Source organism: Physcomitrium patens, chromosome 21 (assembly GCF_059467195.1).
Source record: "Physcomitrium patens ecotype Gransden chromosome 21, ASM5946719v1, whole genome shotgun sequence".
Taxonomy (NCBI): domain Eukaryota; kingdom Viridiplantae; phylum Streptophyta; class Bryopsida; order Funariales; family Funariaceae; genus Physcomitrium; species Physcomitrium patens.
The window spans coordinates 2,288,990-2,308,599 of record NC_143430.1 but is presented as its reverse complement, the minus strand read 5'-3'; the positions used below and the strand labels follow the sequence as shown (position 1 = coordinate 2,308,599).

Genomic DNA, 19,610 nt, shown 5'->3' with positions numbered 1-19,610 from the left:
ACACCATTCTAAATTTCTAACATGAGCTTCAATTTTATTTGTGAAGAAAAAAGATGGGTCATTGCGGATGTGTGTCAATTATCAATGACTCAACAAGATCACCATCAAGAACATATATCCACTACTTTTGATTTTTGGACTTTTTGATTAGTTAAATCAAGCTAAGATCTATACAAAAATAGATCTACAAAGGACATACAATCTCATATACATCAAAGAAAGAAAAGAATAAAAGACTACATTTTGAACCAAGTACAAATATTTTGAATATAATGTCATACCTTTTAGACTTATAAATGCACCAATAGCTTTTTAACATCTAATAAATGATGTCTTTTGAGAATTTTTGGATGATTTTATTTTTGTGTTATTTAGACGATATCTTAATGTATTCTAAGAATACAAAAAAATATGAACTTTATGTTTGTCATGTGTTACAAAAACAAAGAGATGCAAGACTCTATACTAAGATTAAAAAAAAAAAAAAAAATGTATATTTCATACTATTCAAGTTGACTTTTTGGAATATATCATTTTCAATGATAGACTTATGATGGATCCTAAGAAAGTTCAAACTATTATGAATTGGAAGATCTCAAAAATAGTAAGAGATATCAAATGCTTTTTAAAATTTGTCTACTACTATTAGATCTTCATCAAGGACTTTTTTCAAGTTATAGCTCCAATTATACATTTAACTTATAAAGACAAACTTCAATAGAATCAAAAAACAGAAGCAACATTTGAAGCTTTGAAGATATCTTTTGTTTTTGCACCAACCTTGTATTGCATTGACTTCTCTAAGCTTTTTTTTTTTATAGAAACAAATGCATTAGACTTTCTTTCTGATATTGTATTGTCACAAATGAAAACAAATGATAAACTTCACTTAGTAACTTTTCATTTCAAAAACTTTTTAGGAGTAGAGATCTACTACAAGATCTACAACAAAGAGTTTTATACAATTGTGGATTTATTTTAAGAATGGTACCATTATCTAGAAAGTTCTCTTACTCTAATTATTATGTATAAAAATGACAAGAATTTTAAATATTTTATATCAATACGTATTTTAAATTGCTATCAAATCCATTAGAATATGTCTTTGTCAAGATTCAAATCCAATATCACTTATTAACTAAGAAAACAACAAGGTTTATCAAATGCACTCTCTAGATGATTTTATCTTATACCAAAAGAAAAAGATGTTACATTTAATTAAGAATGGACAATTTTCTTGAAGCTAGAGCATCTTTATCTTTGAACAATGAAATCAACATTAATTGTTGATTTAATTTTTATAAAGCAAGTTCAATTAAGCATGTCTTTTATTCTTTTTATTTATGATATTAAAAAAATTCCTTGAAAGTTTCATAATACTTCTAAGTATCACAAATTTAGAATACTAGCTAAAAATCTAAACAAGAAGCTTAAAAAGAATCAACAAAAACTAGATTAATTAGATGAGTACAAGAACAATACTAGAGAGGTGAGCTCGAGCTCCAAGAGGTCTGTTATTGAGACTGAGGATCCCCTCAATCTCGGTTCCTATATATACTACAAGCTAGGAAGCTTCTCAAGCAGCTTCCACAAGCGGGGAGCTTCTCAAGCAACTTCCACGAGCTTGAAAACTTCTCAAGTAGCTTCTACAAACTATAAAGCTTCTCTAAAACCTTCTAGAATCTTCTATGACTTCCTAGTATATGTCCTTGATATCATCCCCCTCTTTAGCTTCGAGGTCTCCGAGAAGCACTCCTATTGCAAGTGAATATCAACATAAGAAGTTGAAAATTTGTCATACAGTGTTTGTAATATATTCTAATTATTATTTGGATGACAAGTAGTTCATTGGTCCTTGTAACCAACGATAGTATCCTATGCCTTTGATTTCTGACCAAGCATGAACTTCTGTGTCTTCATTGTGAAAATGCCCTGCAAACACTCCTTCGAGAAGATCACCATAGGCAGGTTCTACCTCAAACATAATCACTAGCGACCTGTTATTAGGTATCCTCCATCATCTTTATGGTACAAGCGGTTCTTCATCTCGGGGTCATCTTTGTGAGATACTTGGTTGAGAAGACATGACTAGTATAGTATCTATCTCTTGGCTATCCATATCAGACCGAAAAAATAAGCACTAAACATGAAAGAATGGGCTTAGGTTACAGATTTATAGTCTCTAATTATGACTTTTAGAGGTTCCTTTTTTCTCTTCTTTGTAAGGCCGAGGATTAAGAGGCTTCAAGGAGAAGGAACTTCACTAAAAAACTTTCATCGAAGGGGCTTAGATTTTTGAGGATGGCATCGATGAAACTCTTGTACCTTTTGCCACGCATTGATAAGATTTTCTACTAGTTCCTATGTGCGCTCATTGATATCATAGCCGCTCTAATGCACTAAGTACTCCAATTTTCCTTACTTACGTCACAAATTTAGTACCTTTTCCACCTCGTATTTCTCGTGGTTCTCAATTTTAATACTAGGTGGCAGACATTGCACTCTTCTAGAAAAAGATGACTCTCGATAAGGCTCCAACAAAGAAACATGAAAGATTGGATGTACCTTCATAGCAACCGGTAACTCCAAATGGTACGCCATTGGATTGATTTGCTTCTCGATGATAAATAGTCCCAATCTCCGGTAGTCCAACTTATCACATGGCCACTTGGTTTTGATATTCCGTCAAAGCTGCCATACTTTATCTCTAATTTTGAAAGTAGGTGCTTGATTTTGAAATTTATTTGCGGACGCTTTGTAAGCTTTTTGGGCGATTTGTAATTGAAGCTTCAACGTAGTTTGAAGCTCCGATAGTTGTTTCACAAATCCTTCAACTGTCAAGTTGTTATTGGTTGATGGACTCAACAAATCAAGCTTCGGATGATATCCATAGTTAGAAAAGAATGGTGTTTGTTGAGTCGACGCATGAAGGGTGTTGTTATATGCAAACTCGGCCAATGATAGATATGTAGTCCAATCATCTTGTTGATAGTTGATGCTGCATCATAAATACTGCTCCAAAGTTTGATTCACCTATTCCATTTGGCCGTCAGTTTGAAGATCGAAAGCCAAAGAAAGCTTGATATCCACCTTTAATATCTCAAACAGAGATCTCCAAAAATTTTATACAAATTGGATTCCTCGATCTGATATGATATCATCTAGTAAACCATGATATCGATACGTACTATCAAGGAAGAGCCTTGTTGTGTCTTTGTTTGACCATGTTTTCTTGCAAAAGATAAAGTGTGCTATCTTTGTAAGCCAATCTACCACAATAAAGATGATGTCAAATGAATTTGATGGCGGTAGGTCTATAATGAAGTCCATGGAAACTGAAGATCATGGCCGATATAGAATAGGCAATGGCTGAAGAAGACTATAAGGATGATGTCGAGGATTCTTGGATCTTGAACAAATGTCACAAGAGAGGACAAAATCCTTGACATCCATCCACATTTGGAGCCACCAAAAATCTTGAGAAATAAGTTCTAAGGTCTTATTGAATCCAAAATGTTCCGCAGTTGCAAAGTTGTATCAAGATTAGGGAATTGGAGTAGTGCTGGTCCTTTAAGAATATACAACCGCTCCTCAAAGTATAAAAGATCTCCTTCCACCTTGAACTTATCATCACTGATACATTGTATGATATTGAGGGCTACAAAATCCCCAATAGTCATAGTATGTACCTGGTTGAGGAAGTCAGCATCAATTGGTACTATAGCGAAGCAAAGCCTGAATTATTTCGACTTCAACAATATTGTACACTGTTGATCAAATGTTGCTTCTCTAGCCTTTGGTGCTAGATACGATCTCCTTGATAATGCATTGGATAGTCCTTGTTGCTTCTCAAGCTGATAAGTAATAACAAAGTCAAACTTGCTTAGCAACATATTCCATTCAGCTTGATGACAATTCAGAACCTGAGCCGACATGAAATACTCCAAATTCTTGTGATCCAAGTATACGGTCACCAGATGCATAGTTCCTTCGAGAAAGTAATGCCACTTTTGTAAAGAATCCACTATCGCAAGAAATTCTTTATCATGGATCTCATAGTTGATCTCGGCAGCAGAAAACTTTCGAAAGTAGAACGCAACCGGATGAAGCTTCTTGTCTATGCCTATCTGCAAAAGTACAACTCCCATAGCAAAATCTAAAGCATCGGTCTCCAAATTAAAGGCCTTTGCAAAGTCAGGATGTACTAAGATTGGAGCCATAATAAATGTCGTCTTAAGATCTTGAAATTTTTTTTCCACTAGAGGTCTCCATTTGAGCTTGTCTTTACATGTCAACCGAGTGAGCGGAGTAGCAACTTGAAAATAATTCTTCATGAAGATCCAATAGAAGTTAACAAAGCCATGAAAGCATTGTACATCTCTAATCAACTTTGGAACTTCTCATGATACAATTACTTCCACCTTCTTAGGATCTATCTTCAAGCCTTTTGTAGTTGCAATGAATCTCAAAAATTCCATCTCAGTTTGGTTAAATAAGCACTTCTCCAACTTGGCATAAAGTCCTTGCTTGTGGAGTTTTTCAAGGACCAGATGAACATATTTCTCATACTTTTTTACGTTCTTGGAAAATATCAAAATATCATCTAGATAGATGACAACAAAATTGTCAAGGTGCTCCCAAAAGATGTCATTCATCATGTATTGAAAGACTGCCGAAGCATTGGTAAGATTGAAAGGCATGATATTATATTCAAAATGGCCATACCTTGTACGGAAAGTTGTCTTCTATTCGTCTCTTTCTTTGATTTGTACGAGGTTGTAAGCTGCCCTTAAATTAATCTTTGTAAAGATCCTTGCATGTCCAAGTTACTCTAGAAGACCTAATATCAAGGATAATGGATAACAATTCTTCTTTGTCACCTTGTTGAGACCTCGATAATCCACGCACATCTGCAGCAAACCATCTTTCTTCTTCACAAATAAGATTGGTGTCCTTGTTGGTAACTTTGAATGACGAATGAAGTTCTTGGCTAGATTTTTGTCAATGTACTTCCGCAACTCCACTAACTCTGTCTGCGACAAATCATAGATTAGGCCAAAAGATGGTTGTACTCCTTCTTGCAAGTCTATGGCACAATCGTAAAGTCAATGCTCTAGTAGCATGTCAGCATTTTTCTTCTGAAACACGTCTTCAAAATCCTTATATTGCTTTGATATATTTGTTGTCAAAATCTTCTCTCTACTAGTTGGAGTCACATAAATGATAAATGGTGTACCTTCCTTGGACGATGTTACAAACGCTCTTGTTTCAATAAATAAGGGTTTTTTGATTTGGGATCTTCTAACAGGCTTACTCTCGGAATGTTTTATAAGAAATGTCATCCTTCCTAATCTCCAATCTATGGATGGATTATGCATTTTTAACCAAGAAAGACCAAGAATAATAGGGTTTGACGGGATTCTAATAATATTATAAATAATATAACTACTATGGTTTTTAAACATCACCTCCATAGGTTCTGATTCATGGATGACACTACCAAATAATAAAGGTCGTCCATCTATTACTTCTACATGAACGGATTTAGGTTTTTGTACTAGAGGAATCTCATGACACTTAGCAAATTCTTTGCTTAAAAAACAAGCAGATGCTCTTGAATCTAATAACACTAAGATTTTTAGTTTCTGAAGGCCAAAAGTTAGAAGAATGGTAAAACAATGGGCAGATTGAGCGGAAAGAGAGGAACTTGATTGTTGTTGTGGTATTGAATTGACCAGCCGCACGGTCCCTATTGTGGCTGGGCATCCTCGTTTTTTTGAATAAATGTACCTCTAGTCCTGACAATGCGTCGATTTTGCTTCTTGGGGTAGTTTTCAACTCTGTGGCCTTCTTCACCACAATACAAGCATAGTCCTTCCTCCATACACCGTTTTTTTTTTTTTTCTAGAGTTAGGAATTTGACACGTACCGCATCAATTTGTATGTCTTCCACCTCTGAATGTGAATTTAGGCTGCTTGCTAATATAATTGGAGCGTGGTGAGCCGTATGTTATCTTGAGCGTTGATCTTGGTGACGTTAGAACAGGCGGTTATCGCACTTCATAGCTTGCCTAATGGCTTTGCAGAGCATTTGTAGATCGAGAAGAGATAATAACAAATCCTTCACATCATTCCTCAAGCTCCAATAAAATTGATTCATCAATGCTTCCTCATCCCAGTTGATGTCACATGCTAATTGACTAAAATTTGATGTATAGACTAATGTAGAGCGTGCTCCTTATCGTAGCAACTGGATCTTTGTTGTAGCCCATTATGCCTTGTCATGTTTGCCAAATGCTTCCACAAACGCCTCCAAAAAAGTTTTGAAGTTGTTCAAAATTGACGATCTTTTCTCAAACAAAGGAGCAAACCATGATAGAGCTTGCCTTGTGATCAAAGTTCCAACCAGTCCAACATGTGACTCCTCCGTCGAATGGCGTTTGAGTTGTAAAGTTGTTATCAATCTAATATGATTGACAAAATCTCAAAACTTGAAATGCATACCATCAAACTTATCTGGAAGGCTAATTCGAGGCTCTTTTCATTGTAAGATCAATAGTCCTTGTTGAACTAGAGGCAAAGTTGCTTCTCTTGGTGTTGAAACTTGAGGCTGGTGAATCCTCGATTGTGCCATCCCGAATGCTCCATTATTATGAAGTCTTGCAATGATTCCTTCAATCTCTACAATTCTCTGTGATAATGTAGCAAGAACATTCATAATGGCATCCAACTTGGACTCTGAACTTTCAATCATACTAATATCTTGACCTCCGGCTATTCTAAGAGAAGGAAAGAAATGACTCTATGTAAAGGTAGTATTGGTTTAGAAGAAGGTACTCTGCAACCTCTAAAACGCCTTAAAACCTTCAAGAAGAGAGGTAATCTACTCTTTCTAAGAAAGATAAGACTCTAATATTATAATAGAAAAAATATCAGTTTAGAGGAAGATAATCCGCAACTTCTAAAATGCCAACACCCTCAAGCAAAGAGATAATTTTTTGTAATATTGTTTGTACTTTTGATTGATAATTATTTTTCAATTGTTTTTAAAAAATAAAATTTAAAATTTAAAATTTTAGAAATAAAATAGATACTTCTTACAAAAATCATGATTATAGTGGTTGGATTATTTTTTAAAAAAATAATGAAATAAAATAGATTTTTAAAATCTTAGAGAAGAAAAAAATATTTTTGGCAAATATTCTTCAAAATAATTATTTTGATCTTAGATGATGTTTTAAGTCAAAAAAATTTATATCCATTAGTAGATATTACAATGTTTGGTACAAAAAGTAGCAAGTTAATAGCTACTAAGCAAACATGGGAGGTTTTAAAAAATATTATAAATAAAAGATATGAAATATAATTAGTATTATTTTAAAAAAATAAAATTATAGAGATATTTTCTAAGTATGCCTTTAAAGATGTACATCTCTATATGTCTCAATTATCCAAAATATCCAAAAAAGTTATTAAAGCTTATGTTGAATATCTTTTGATGTTATAAATTGTATAATATATCATTATACAATTAAAAAAAATATTTGTGTATAAAAGCTAATTATTCAAAGATTTAAAAGAGCTACAAAATTTTCTCGCTTAAGTAACATTTGAACAAGATTAGTGTCCATTTATAATGATCTTAATAAGAAAAAAAAGACTGTATTTTTAGATATGTCACGTTTTTATTATAAAGATATATGGCTTGAAAATACCAAGTAAGATATGATTATTCAATTTTTTGAATATAAATTAAAGAATGCTAAAGAAATTATTACAATTTTGGAAGATAAGTTATTCATCAAAGTAGATTTTTTTGGATTCATAAGTATTTATGATTTGCTTTGTGATATGGCTCAAAGAATTTTTAGAATTATTTTTGATGGAATTCGGAGATGGAATGAAAGTGATTAATTATCAAATACAAATAGTATGATGCCAAAACCATTAAATTATCTAATGTTATTGTGTATATGTTACAATAGAATTCTATTCATACAAATTATGTTGGTAAAATATGCTAATATATATTTGCACAAATTTATTCATAAATAATAACAAATTGTGTATTTTGTGCTATAAGATGATTTTGACATAAAGAATCTTTATTTTACAAGTTGTAAAAATAATTGAAGCCATGTAATAATATAAAATTTAAGTTTAGAAATTTTTAAATTTTAAGTTTTACTAAATGATATGCTTATATATAAAATCTACTCATAAACTAAGGTAGCTAAGAATTCAATTTTTTGCAGCCAACACTATAACAATATTACATAAAAATATAAAACTAATTTCTAACATTACATGTTGTAAAAACATTCAAAATATTATTGTTCTATAACTAATTAATTTAATACTTTTAAACAAATTTTCTATTAACATGTCTAATATGATGTACCTAAAAATTTAAGCTTAAAATTTTTTACTATGCTAAAAAAATTAAATATTTATGGAGAATAAATATTTCATTAAAGATTTTTAAGCTTGAAGGTTACAAAATTTTAAAAGACATTACAAATCTACTTGCTAATACATAATCCTTAAAATAATTGTTTGTAAAAAATTGTACAAAATTAATAAATAGTAATAAAAATATATATATAAATATATATATATATATATATATATATATCTCATGTCTTCAATAACAATAATAAACCTACAAGAATGTTGGAATTTAAATAAAATTCACAATGCTTGTCAAAACTTAAAATATCTTCATCTATCAAATTACAAAAAATATTAAAAAAATAAATGCTAACTTCATTGGCATGACAAATTTGAAGAAGTTATAGCTTAATGGATAAAAGAACTTTAAAGACACGTCTTTGGATTTGAAGATATTATCATCATTAGAGTATTTAGATTTGCAACATTGTAAGAAAGTGAAGTTTGATAGTGATGCATTTAATGCATTCTTGTCTTTACAAATATTGCTCTTAGATAGTTGCTTGCACTTAGAGGAGGTGTCAAAAGGATATGGAAACCTCACATCTCTTCAACAACTTAGTTTTGCAAATTGTAAGAACTTGAAAACCATCCATGCTAGATTTAAAGGCATGACAAATTTGAAGAAGTTATGGCTTGATGGATGTGAGAACTTGAAAACATGCCTTTGGATTTAAAGACACTATCATCATGAAAGTATTTAAATTTGCAATATTATAAGAAAATGTAGTTTCATAATAATGCATTTTATGCATTCTTAACTATTCTTAAAATGTTACTAGATGGCTGCAAGCTCTAAGAAGAGATACCTAAAAGATTTTGCAATTTCACACCTATTCAAGAACTTGAAAGCTATCCATGCTAGGGTAGTAGACATGACAAAATTGATTATTTTTTTTTATTTTATATATTAAATTGATAAATATTTGTGTATGTGAAAGGGAAGAAGATATCCACACAATAAAAAGACTCCCATTTGATAGTTTTTTTCCTTAGAATTTTAAAATTTTACATTTGCCTTATATAATCTAGTCTTCTACTAATTTTATTCTAATATGTATAACTTCTTGATGAGTTGCACAATCAAATATTATTCATGTTATGCATTTCAACTTTTTATAACACTCTCTTAAAAATAAATAAATGCTACATTATAACAAGTCTTTAAATCTTCTAATACATCTTTAAATGTTACTTTGCTTTTTATACTTGTGTTCTTAAATTTATACTTACATGCACTTGATCAAATGGAGAGTTTGTTGGGCAATCCAAGGTATTGATGGATTACCAATTGGGGATAACAATTGTGAGATTTTGCAAAGAGAGAATGGAGGTTGAGAGGCTAGGATTAAGGATGGACCAGAGTTTGAAGAATTGTGAGAAAAGTGTGGTGTTTGAGGATGTAGGTGGAGGGAGGGGAGAAGAGCCGGTCGGTCGATTGTGATGGCAGAGAATTGTGGGTTCCAGAGGAGTGCAAATGCGTATGTGAGGAGCGGAAAAGTTGCGGGTGAGTGTGGGGGCTGTGGGGCGCTGGGGCATCGTGAGCCCGGACAGCAAGACAGTGGAATTACGAGTGAACCAACAAACCGACGTCCGGGGCGACGAGGCAGTGGTGTGTGATGGAGAGGGGACATGAAAAGATATGAGAAGCTGTGGGAAGCGAAAAATGAAAAAATGAAAATGCTGATGTCTGATCCCAGGTTCGAACTGGGGACCTCTAGTGTGTGAGACTAGCGTGATAACCGACTACACCAACCAGACCAAGTCGAAGAGGAAGCGCCTCACGTCACAGGCGCATCGCGCAGCCATAGTCAATCGCCCCGCACCTCCACTCCCGCCCCTTCTCTTCTCTTCTCTTCTCTTCTCATCTCTCTGCAGCCCCCCGAATGCCGCACAGCCCCACCCTCCTCCACGCAACTCAAACCAGGCTGCTGTCCAAGGCAGCGGAGGGGAAGGCGGGCCGAGGCAAGCCACTGCACTGGTGGGGAGACAGGGGGGTCGCCGCCCCCTCCACCCTCAAACCCACTCACCCACTAACCGACGCACAAACAAACATACCAACAATCTTCTGGCTCTTCGTTGGTCAACCGATGCTTGGTCCCCTGCTGCCCTCCGCAGCGGAGCACCGCCGGCGCTGTGGTTGCGACGTGTACTCCAAATCGAAAACCAGGACCAGGCCCAGGACCGTCCTTGCTTGCTGCACCCACCTTGTCACTGCTCCCTGGGTGACCTCGGGGACGCTTCTCCGCGGAGAACCCCACAACACGGACTTGCCGACACCGCCACCACCGCCACCATCAGCCAATCGCCCCTGGAGCTCTCGATCTACTCACAACATGCACATTTCTGTGGAGGACATGTTTAGTCTCGACGTCCCCCTACATGCAGCACCACATGCCAAGTTGCTTGTCAATTGGCACACGTTCGACATAATCCTAACGTCAAGATCTGCTAAGACGTTGTCATTGCTCTCGAATTTAGACAATCCGGAGTCCTTTGCCACTCACTAAAATGGTAAAAGAATAGCTCATGTTGGTAATTTAAAACGATTATCAAGACCAGAGTTGCCGTTGCTGGCGTGAGGAACTATGAAAAGCCCAGCGCAGCTCAACAAGCCGCAATACAGAAGCACTCTTCATCACTTATGATGTACAAACAAGTGTCCCAATTCTAGTCATCAGGCTCAAGCAACGGTCTCTGAGTGAGAAATTACGCTGCAACCTTCTTCGATGTGATCGCGTTGCAGATTGTGACAAACTCAGGTCCCTTCAACGAAACCCCTCCAACAAATTTTAAACTAAAAAACTTAAAAGAATTTTAAAATAACCAAAAAAGAAACAAATACAAACAAAAACCGCCAACGTCGTCTTTCTTGGCGACATTGCATCACAGTCAGCTGCGTTCACAGAACCTGCATATGTGATGCGAGCGGCAGAGGCAAGCCTAGGACACAAGCTCGGCGGTGCTGTTGGATCCGCGCCCCTCGAGCTTTTCAGCTGCGACAAGAGCCCTCACAATCTCATCATCAGCTGCAAACAGAAGTGTGGCGTCCCTATGATTTTCTCCAACCATATAAATAAAACTATTTGCTTCTTTACATTATTTATATTTTTCTTGATACATGTAACTTAACAAAGAATTTTGCAAACTATCCAAAACCAACCTTCAATGTATATGTCATGGTCTTGTATTATGATTCCACAATACTCATTTGTTTTTCTATTCATTGTAATTGCCAATTCTAACATTGCATTAATTTGAGTATTTAGCAATTTCTCGTTGATTTGATTGAGTCACAATTTTTTTTTATTCTATATTTTCATATTTTTACATACACTTGCAATACCATGTCTTCCTATACATCAATAAATTTTTTGTTTAGCATCCTTTGCTTTGTATAGATTATATAAGAAACTCTTTGATTTTCTTGCAAAAAATTGTTCAATCATTTTGTATAATTGATCTAAAATAGATAATTTATCAATGATTCACAATCATCAATAATGATTGACAAAATAACACAAACATTCATGTACAACAACAACCAATAAAACATCATAAATAAATATGAAAAAGGTAGAATAAGTATTTGATATGATTTTATCTTTCAGCAGTTTGGTTGTGTTGAGGTGCACTTAGAAAAGAACTTTTCCTGAAAGACATAGCGCGAAGACACTGTCAACCTACATTTAGAATTTTTTTGACAACATTTAAAACTATATCATTGTTGAATTTGATAATACACCTATCGATTCACATCTCTATATTTTCTATAGCAATAGAATCTTCCAATGAAATGAGTGAAATTTGTGTGATCCATTAATCAAAAATTGCCATATATGACTTCATTATTTTATAAATAGTTGATATACACATGTTTCATCACCTTTATTGTTAGCCTTGATGAAACAAGATATCCTTCTTTCTAAGATCTAAAACCCCTTTAATCTATAGTAATATAAATCTTGTTACAACATAGGATAGAGAAAATTAGAATAAAATTGAACAAAACTAAACAAAATGGAACTTAAAAGGTAAAATAAAGCAAAATAAATAAATAAATAAATAAATAAAAATAGAAAAAATACAAATCAAAATCTATTGAGAGAAAGAAATCAAAGCCATACATGATTAAATATCCAAATGACCTCAACTAGTCCTATTTATACTTTATCTAATTATTTTGGAACTTTTTAGAATATTTCTAATAATAGACTCTATAAAAATAACTATTCTAAGTTCTTCTAGAATGTTCTATGGTAGATCCCACATAGACTACTAACTTAGCCTCCAATTCTAAAAACTTCTAGAAACTTTCCAAAAATAACTTCAACTACCTATTTCTATATGTCAATAATATGAATATCTTATCCATACCCTATTATGATTAATTCCACTCTACTAATATAGAATGTCTTTGTTTTGCTCCTGATAGTACCTCCAAATTATTTCTTGATAATAGATGAGATTTTGTATAGGTTCCCATATTGCATCATGGATGAAGTAACCTTTCTATAGGACTTAGTAATAAAGTTGCGAACATCTATTGCCATGGTGAAGGTAGCAATGCTCCAAAATGTTGTCTACTTCATATTCTTCCTAGTCATCAATCACAATCGATGGTGGTAGTGGTGATTGATGTCAATCTGATGTCAAGAGGGTAAGCCTCTTTAGAAGAACACAAGGTCTTTGATTCCAAGTAGGTTGTAAAAAATACAATATTATCCAAATAAAGTCAAATATAAAAGAATAGCTAAAGGCTAAGTATAAAATATAGACTATTTTTTTTTCTTATATCAAGATGTATCCAATCTCTAATTCAAATCTTAAATCTAAATTTTATCTTATTAAAATACCTATAATTTACTTATTACTAATCCAATCTAAGAAAAGCTTAGCTTGTTGAACTTAACTCAAGTTACAAACTTCAAATTATTAAAGTCCATAAATAAAATCTTGAGAAAATAAGAGCCAAATCAAGGAGAAAAAATTGGCCGCTTGTTACAGTTACTACCTTTAAAATCCCTATCTATAAATAAGCTTAGATCTCCCTTGTTACAGCTCTATTTTTCATATCCTAAGACTTGTTGGAAAGCTAACAATGAGTTCTAGTTTCTTTCAAATTCTTAGAATAAAAAAAAAAAAAAAATCTAGTAAATGGCATAGAAATTACCAAACTAGTCTTGAATTTCATTGCCCAAAAATTCCAACAATCCTCCTCTCATAAATTCATATGAATTTTTCTTATCTCAACTCTTCTTCTTATATAAATTAGCTACTTTGTAAAGAAAAATGGATGCCTTTAGAATAAGCTAATTGATATCTATCGAGTTGAAATTTAACAAATTTGATAAATAGTTTAAAACTTTAAAGGAAGAAGATATGTGCTATTGACTTTTTAGCATGTGACAATACTTACATATATTTGAGGCAATTACCACCAATTATTTTTTACATGTAGCCAACTTTTTGAGAGGTATGAAAGTTTGTTGGTAGCAACATCAAAACGTCAAAATTTAGGTACCAATAAATCAAGGTGGATTCACAATCTTGAGGTTCATCAAGTGAATAAAGAAGTGAAATAGGAAAATAAAACTTTTTAATAAAGACATTGAAGGATAGTACTAAGAATAGCTACTATCTTTTAAAGATAAATGGCATGGCTTCAAAAAACTATTAGAAGAATTGACTAATATATCAAATAGATCTACTAAAAAGATAGCCATATCAAGTACTTATAGATTACAACTCTACAAAAAATTGCATTTCTATTGGGATTTCTAACCGATTTGGAATTAAAACTAAGGTAATCAAAAGAGAAAGTGTATATCTAATAAATGATCTTAAGAACATATTGAATGAAATATATGAAAAAAAAACCTGGAAGTTGAATAACACCTATGTCTTAAGCTAGAGGATCATAGTAACAAAGTTCAAATATAACATTATCTTTTATATGCCATAGTTAAAAGTACAAAATAAGCAAATTAATTTGCTTGTAAAAATAATCTCTTTCAAAGACAATGGATGCAAGGTGACTCTTTATAACTCTACATCAAGTGAGATAACAAAATAATATGCAACTACAAGATTTATTTGTAGGAATGACTTTTATGAAGAAGCAAATAGAATATAAGCAACTAGTAAATGTAGTGGTTCCAAATCTTACTTCAATGGTTGAAAAGTCAACTAAAGCAGTAGAACAAGTAGAATAATTTATACATGAATATTAGAATATCTTTCCAGTTGACTTATCTAGTAGCATGTTATCTGATTGACATGCCTCCTTCCAAGTAAAACTATTGCTTGGAGCCAAATTGATAAATTGGTCAATTTATTGCCTTGCATCAAATGAACTTAAAGAGCTGCAAAAGATATTAGATGAATTCTTAGAGAAAGACTTTATTCAAAAATATACATCACCATGGAAAGTATATATATTCTTTGAATTTAAAAAGGATGGTGGACTTTGACTTTGCATTGATTATCAAGGCTTCAATGAACAAACTATCAAGAATACATATCCACTTCTATGCGTGGATGATCTTTTTGATCAACTTCAAGGCATAATCATCTTTAGCAAATTAGATCTTTAAAGTGGCTATTAGTAGATAATTATTGCAAAAGAGGATATAGAATAGATGGCATTTTATTTGCACTATGGACATTTTGAATGGCTTATTTTACTTTTTGGGTTCTTTAATGCTCCAACCTCTTTCATGGATCACATAAATAGATTGTTTCAGGACCTTTAGACAAGTATGTAGTTCATTTCATCAATGATATCATATTCTATAATAAAATCCTTAAAGAGGATGAATAACATCTATGAAAAGTATTTCACTTGCCACAAGTTAATTGCTTTTATTATAAGCAATCAAAGAGTGAATTTTGGAAGTCAAAGGTCACCTTTTTGAGACATGTAGTATCCTTTGAAGGCATGTGCATAGAGCATAATAAGATAAAGCAATAGAAGATTGGCCAATCTTCAAAGATGCTTTTAAAATTTGCTTATTTTTAGGCCTTATTAGATATTATTGCAATTTTATTTGGTAATTTGTATATATTGCTGCTTGACTAACAAGCCTATTGAAAAAAGGTGCACTATTTGAATGGAAACTAGTGCAAAAAAGGGCCTTCAATAAGTTGAAGAATGCACTCATTATTGCTCTAGTACTGCAACCATATAATTCCAACTTTTTTTATATACTTGATATTGATGCTTTTGACTTTGTTATTGGCGTAGTTCTTCAATAAAACTTTATTAGGGACCTTCAACTTGTGGCATATGAATCACATAAGCTTAGAAGAATAGAGTGCAATTATTTTGTATATTATTAAAAATAATTAATAATTATATATGCCATAAAGATGTGGCAATACTATCTATTAGAGAAGCCAATGACTATTTGAATTAACCATTGGCCTTTACTGTATAATTTGCATCTAAAAAATAAGAAATCATAATTTCATTATTTAAAAGAAGAATTACAATTCTTCAACATTCAGCTTGAATACAAAGAAAGACAACAATACATTGTGTCAGACATCTATTGTGCAAACTAGACTAGAAGCTCAAATTAGAGAACAAGATAAAAGTCATTATCATTAGTAGTATCATTTTAAACCTAATTAGAGGAATGGAATAGAAAGAAGCTATATATCAAGATGTTTATTTCAAGATGGTTACTAATCAACTAAAAGTAGACAATGTGTAATATTATAAGTATCAACTCAGTGATGGCTTGTTCTATTTCAAGAAGAAAATTTATGTACTTGATGATACTATACTTGGGATCACATACTTCAAGAAAGATATGATATTCCAATATTTGGACATTTAATGCATGAAAAGACTCTAGAATAAATTTCAAGGATATGATTTTGGACAGATTTGGATTGTGATATTCAAGCTTTTGTACACTCTTGTGACTTATGCTAATATAATAAAGCATGCAATGCACCATTTCTTAGGCTATTACAGCCAATTCCACTATCTATGGCAAGTTGGAAGTTAATGACCATAGATCTCATTACATATTTGCAGCAAACACATCACAATTATATCATGGTTGTTGCCATTGTGGATCAATTCTTAAAACAACTTCACTTTACTACAATATAGTCAAATATTGATGCTATAACACTTGCATGGATCTTCTTCAACATTATCTTTTTTCACCATGAATTACCTTGTGTCATCATTTCAAATTGAGATTTGCTCTTCATATGGAGTTTTTGGCAGATCTTATTCAAGCTACTATATACATGACTTGTCATATCTTTGGCCTTTCATCTTCAAACAAATAGACAAATGAAGTATAAAAATTGGACCTTGTAGGATATGCTATAAGCATTCATGGTGGTTCACTATAATGACTGGAATAAATATTTGACATCCTTAGAGTTTACTGATAATGATAGTATTCAAGCAAGTATCGATCATTCACCATTCTTTCTTAACATTACTCAGTATTTGATTATGCTAGCAACTCTCTATTATTCCATCGATACCAAGAACTTAGCAATAGAGGAGTTTATACAATGGCTTATAACGACCTTGTAAGACACATGGCTTTGCCTTTATACAATACAAAAATGATAGAAGTAATATGCAGATAACTATTGACAATACAAGACCTTCTAAAATGGTGACTAGATATTACTTTCCAATGCTAACTTTCCACTTATTACATCAATCTAAGTTCATAAGTTGCTAACTAAATGACTTGAATTTTTTTACATTTCTATAGTCATTTCTGATGTTGCATATTACTTTGAGCTTCTGCCATATATTTGGATCCATTTGGTCTTCCATGTTTTACAGCTCAAGGAATTTTATCTTGAATCAAGGTGCTTTTCAATATCATGATGCTCTTAATTTAAATGCATGAAAGATATTTAGAGGATAATTAATTTTACTTATAGAGGGAGGGAGGGATTAAAAGAATATAATATCAATATATTTATAAATTTGAATAGAGTTTAGAATATGAAATTGTTGTCTTGAATGGATTGTTTGAGCTTGATGGTATTATTTTATAAGATAGATATCCAACTTTATAGTGGTTCAAGATGGATATTGGAAGAAGATTAGGAATAGGAATTTTTGGCATAAAGGATTTTAATTTTTTTTAGAGGGGTAGAAAGAAGGAGCTAAGAGCCAAAAGAAAGAAAAAATAGGGATAGTGGAAATTTTGCGGAGGACCAAGATTCAAGCCTAGTTCCGGATTTTTAGGACCACTTATGAAATTTTCATTTTTTTATTCTAAAATTTTGAAGGAAGTTAAATTACATTGTTAGTTTTCCAACAATCTATAGCATCGAAGAAATGGAGCTGTGAAGAAGAAGACCCAAGTAAATTTGTAGGAGAGGATTTGCTAGAATTTTTAGGCAGTGAGATTGTCAAGGACAAGAACATGATAAAAACAAATAAACAAGTGAAATTCCTCTCAAAAAAAGATGACAAAATAGAAATAACTTGATATGTATATTAAGAAAAAAATTGGAATGGCTATTGCCAAAAGCCAAGAAAACTAGAGACCCTTGAAACTAGACTGGAAGCAAGAAAGTAGTTGATAAAAGTGAAGAAGGCTTCACTCTTATCTCTATATATACTATCTAACTAGGAACTATGTGGCAATGTTCTATAGGATCTCCAATATATGTTGACTTTGTAGGACACATGCTTTAACTTACAAGGCAAGTTTTTCTACGTGTGGGCCACATAGTTAGCTTGGTCTTCAAGCTAACAACATGTGTGGCACATGGCCAACTTGTTGATCACATTTCTAATCCAAAAAAACCAATTAAAGATACCTATAAAGTCAAAGCAGCATCTATGGAGCTTCTAAAAAGCTTCCATAGCAAATATTATAGAATTAATTTACTTTTACCTACTTTTACTTACTTCTATCTATTTATATATATAATTACTAGCTTACATGGTATGTCTGTGACATTATCTTCCATTCTAAGGACGAGTTCTACAAGGAGCGATCATTATATGTTGAAGAAATCTATGATATAAAAAATTATATTCGCCACATACTCTAATCTTTGTTCTCTTTAAAGATGATTGATAGGGCCTCTCAACCATCGGTAGTATACCATACTAGGATGGAAAGACCACCTAGTTATTTGATTGTTGTTGAGGCCTTCATAACTTCATTTGAATAAAATAATTGAAACACCATCAGGAGTTGTTTCTACCTCTAGTAAAATCACCAAATATTGGGAGTCCCTTCCAAGGTTGTGATATCAAATGCGTTGTATCTCGCCATCTATTCGAGGAAGAATATGTCATTCTTGAAGATCTTCATCTCGATTGTGTCATCTTGAAGGTTGTGACAATTATAATGTCTCATCCAATAGGTCAGCAAACAAAGGCTCTTGAGTCGAATCCGCTGATTGTTGATTCTCCATCTCTTCAATATCACAACTACAAAGAAGCTACAAACAAGGATTGAAAGTAGAATGTTATCTTGCTTAGATCTTGTTTCTTTTATAAGGAAGGTTTTTATCTTGATTTTGATGGATGTCATCGATGAAAAGCCTCCATCACCTATGCTGTATTTGCAAGATTCTTTACTAGCTCCTATGTGCTTTCACTAATATCATATCTGCGCCAATGGACAAGATATTTTAATTTATTTTGACGCTACCTTGAATCTAAGACTTCTTCTACTTCAAATTCTTCATTATTGTCCACTTCTATAAAAAGAGGTGGAGCTTCTCTTCTTCTTGGTATGTCCACTATCTTATATGGTTCAAGAAGAGACACTTGGAATACTGAATGGATTTTCATTCACTCCAGTAGGTGTAAAAGATATGCAACTGGATTGATTTGTACAGAAATAAAAAATGGTCTAAGCCTTCAATAGTCCAACTTGTTACAAGGATGAGTGGTCTTGATATTGCGATGAAGTAACCATACCTTATCATCCATGTGGAATGGTGGTTGTTCCTTTCAATAGACATCCGTATTGACCTTTTGTTGTTCTTGAGCTTCTTTTAATTACGCCTTCATCATTGCATGTAGCTCTGACAAATGAAATACCAAATCTTTTGCAACAGGATTATCAACTTTTGAAAAGTCAAAAGTATCAAGTCGTGGATGATAACCATAATTGGTAAAGAAAGATATTTATTTTATAGAA

The 19,610-nt window shown here is 32.7% G+C and overlaps 1 non-coding gene across 1 annotated transcript; it reads right to left on the bottom strand.

Moving 5' to 3' along the window:
* Positions 1-10,138: 10,138 nt before the first annotated feature.
* TRNAV-CAC (transfer RNA valine (anticodon CAC)) lies at positions 10,139-10,212 on the bottom strand. Its single transcript has one exon. It is a non-coding gene; the product is annotated as a tRNA-Val (tRNA).
* Positions 10,213-19,610: the final 9,398 nt, after the last annotated feature.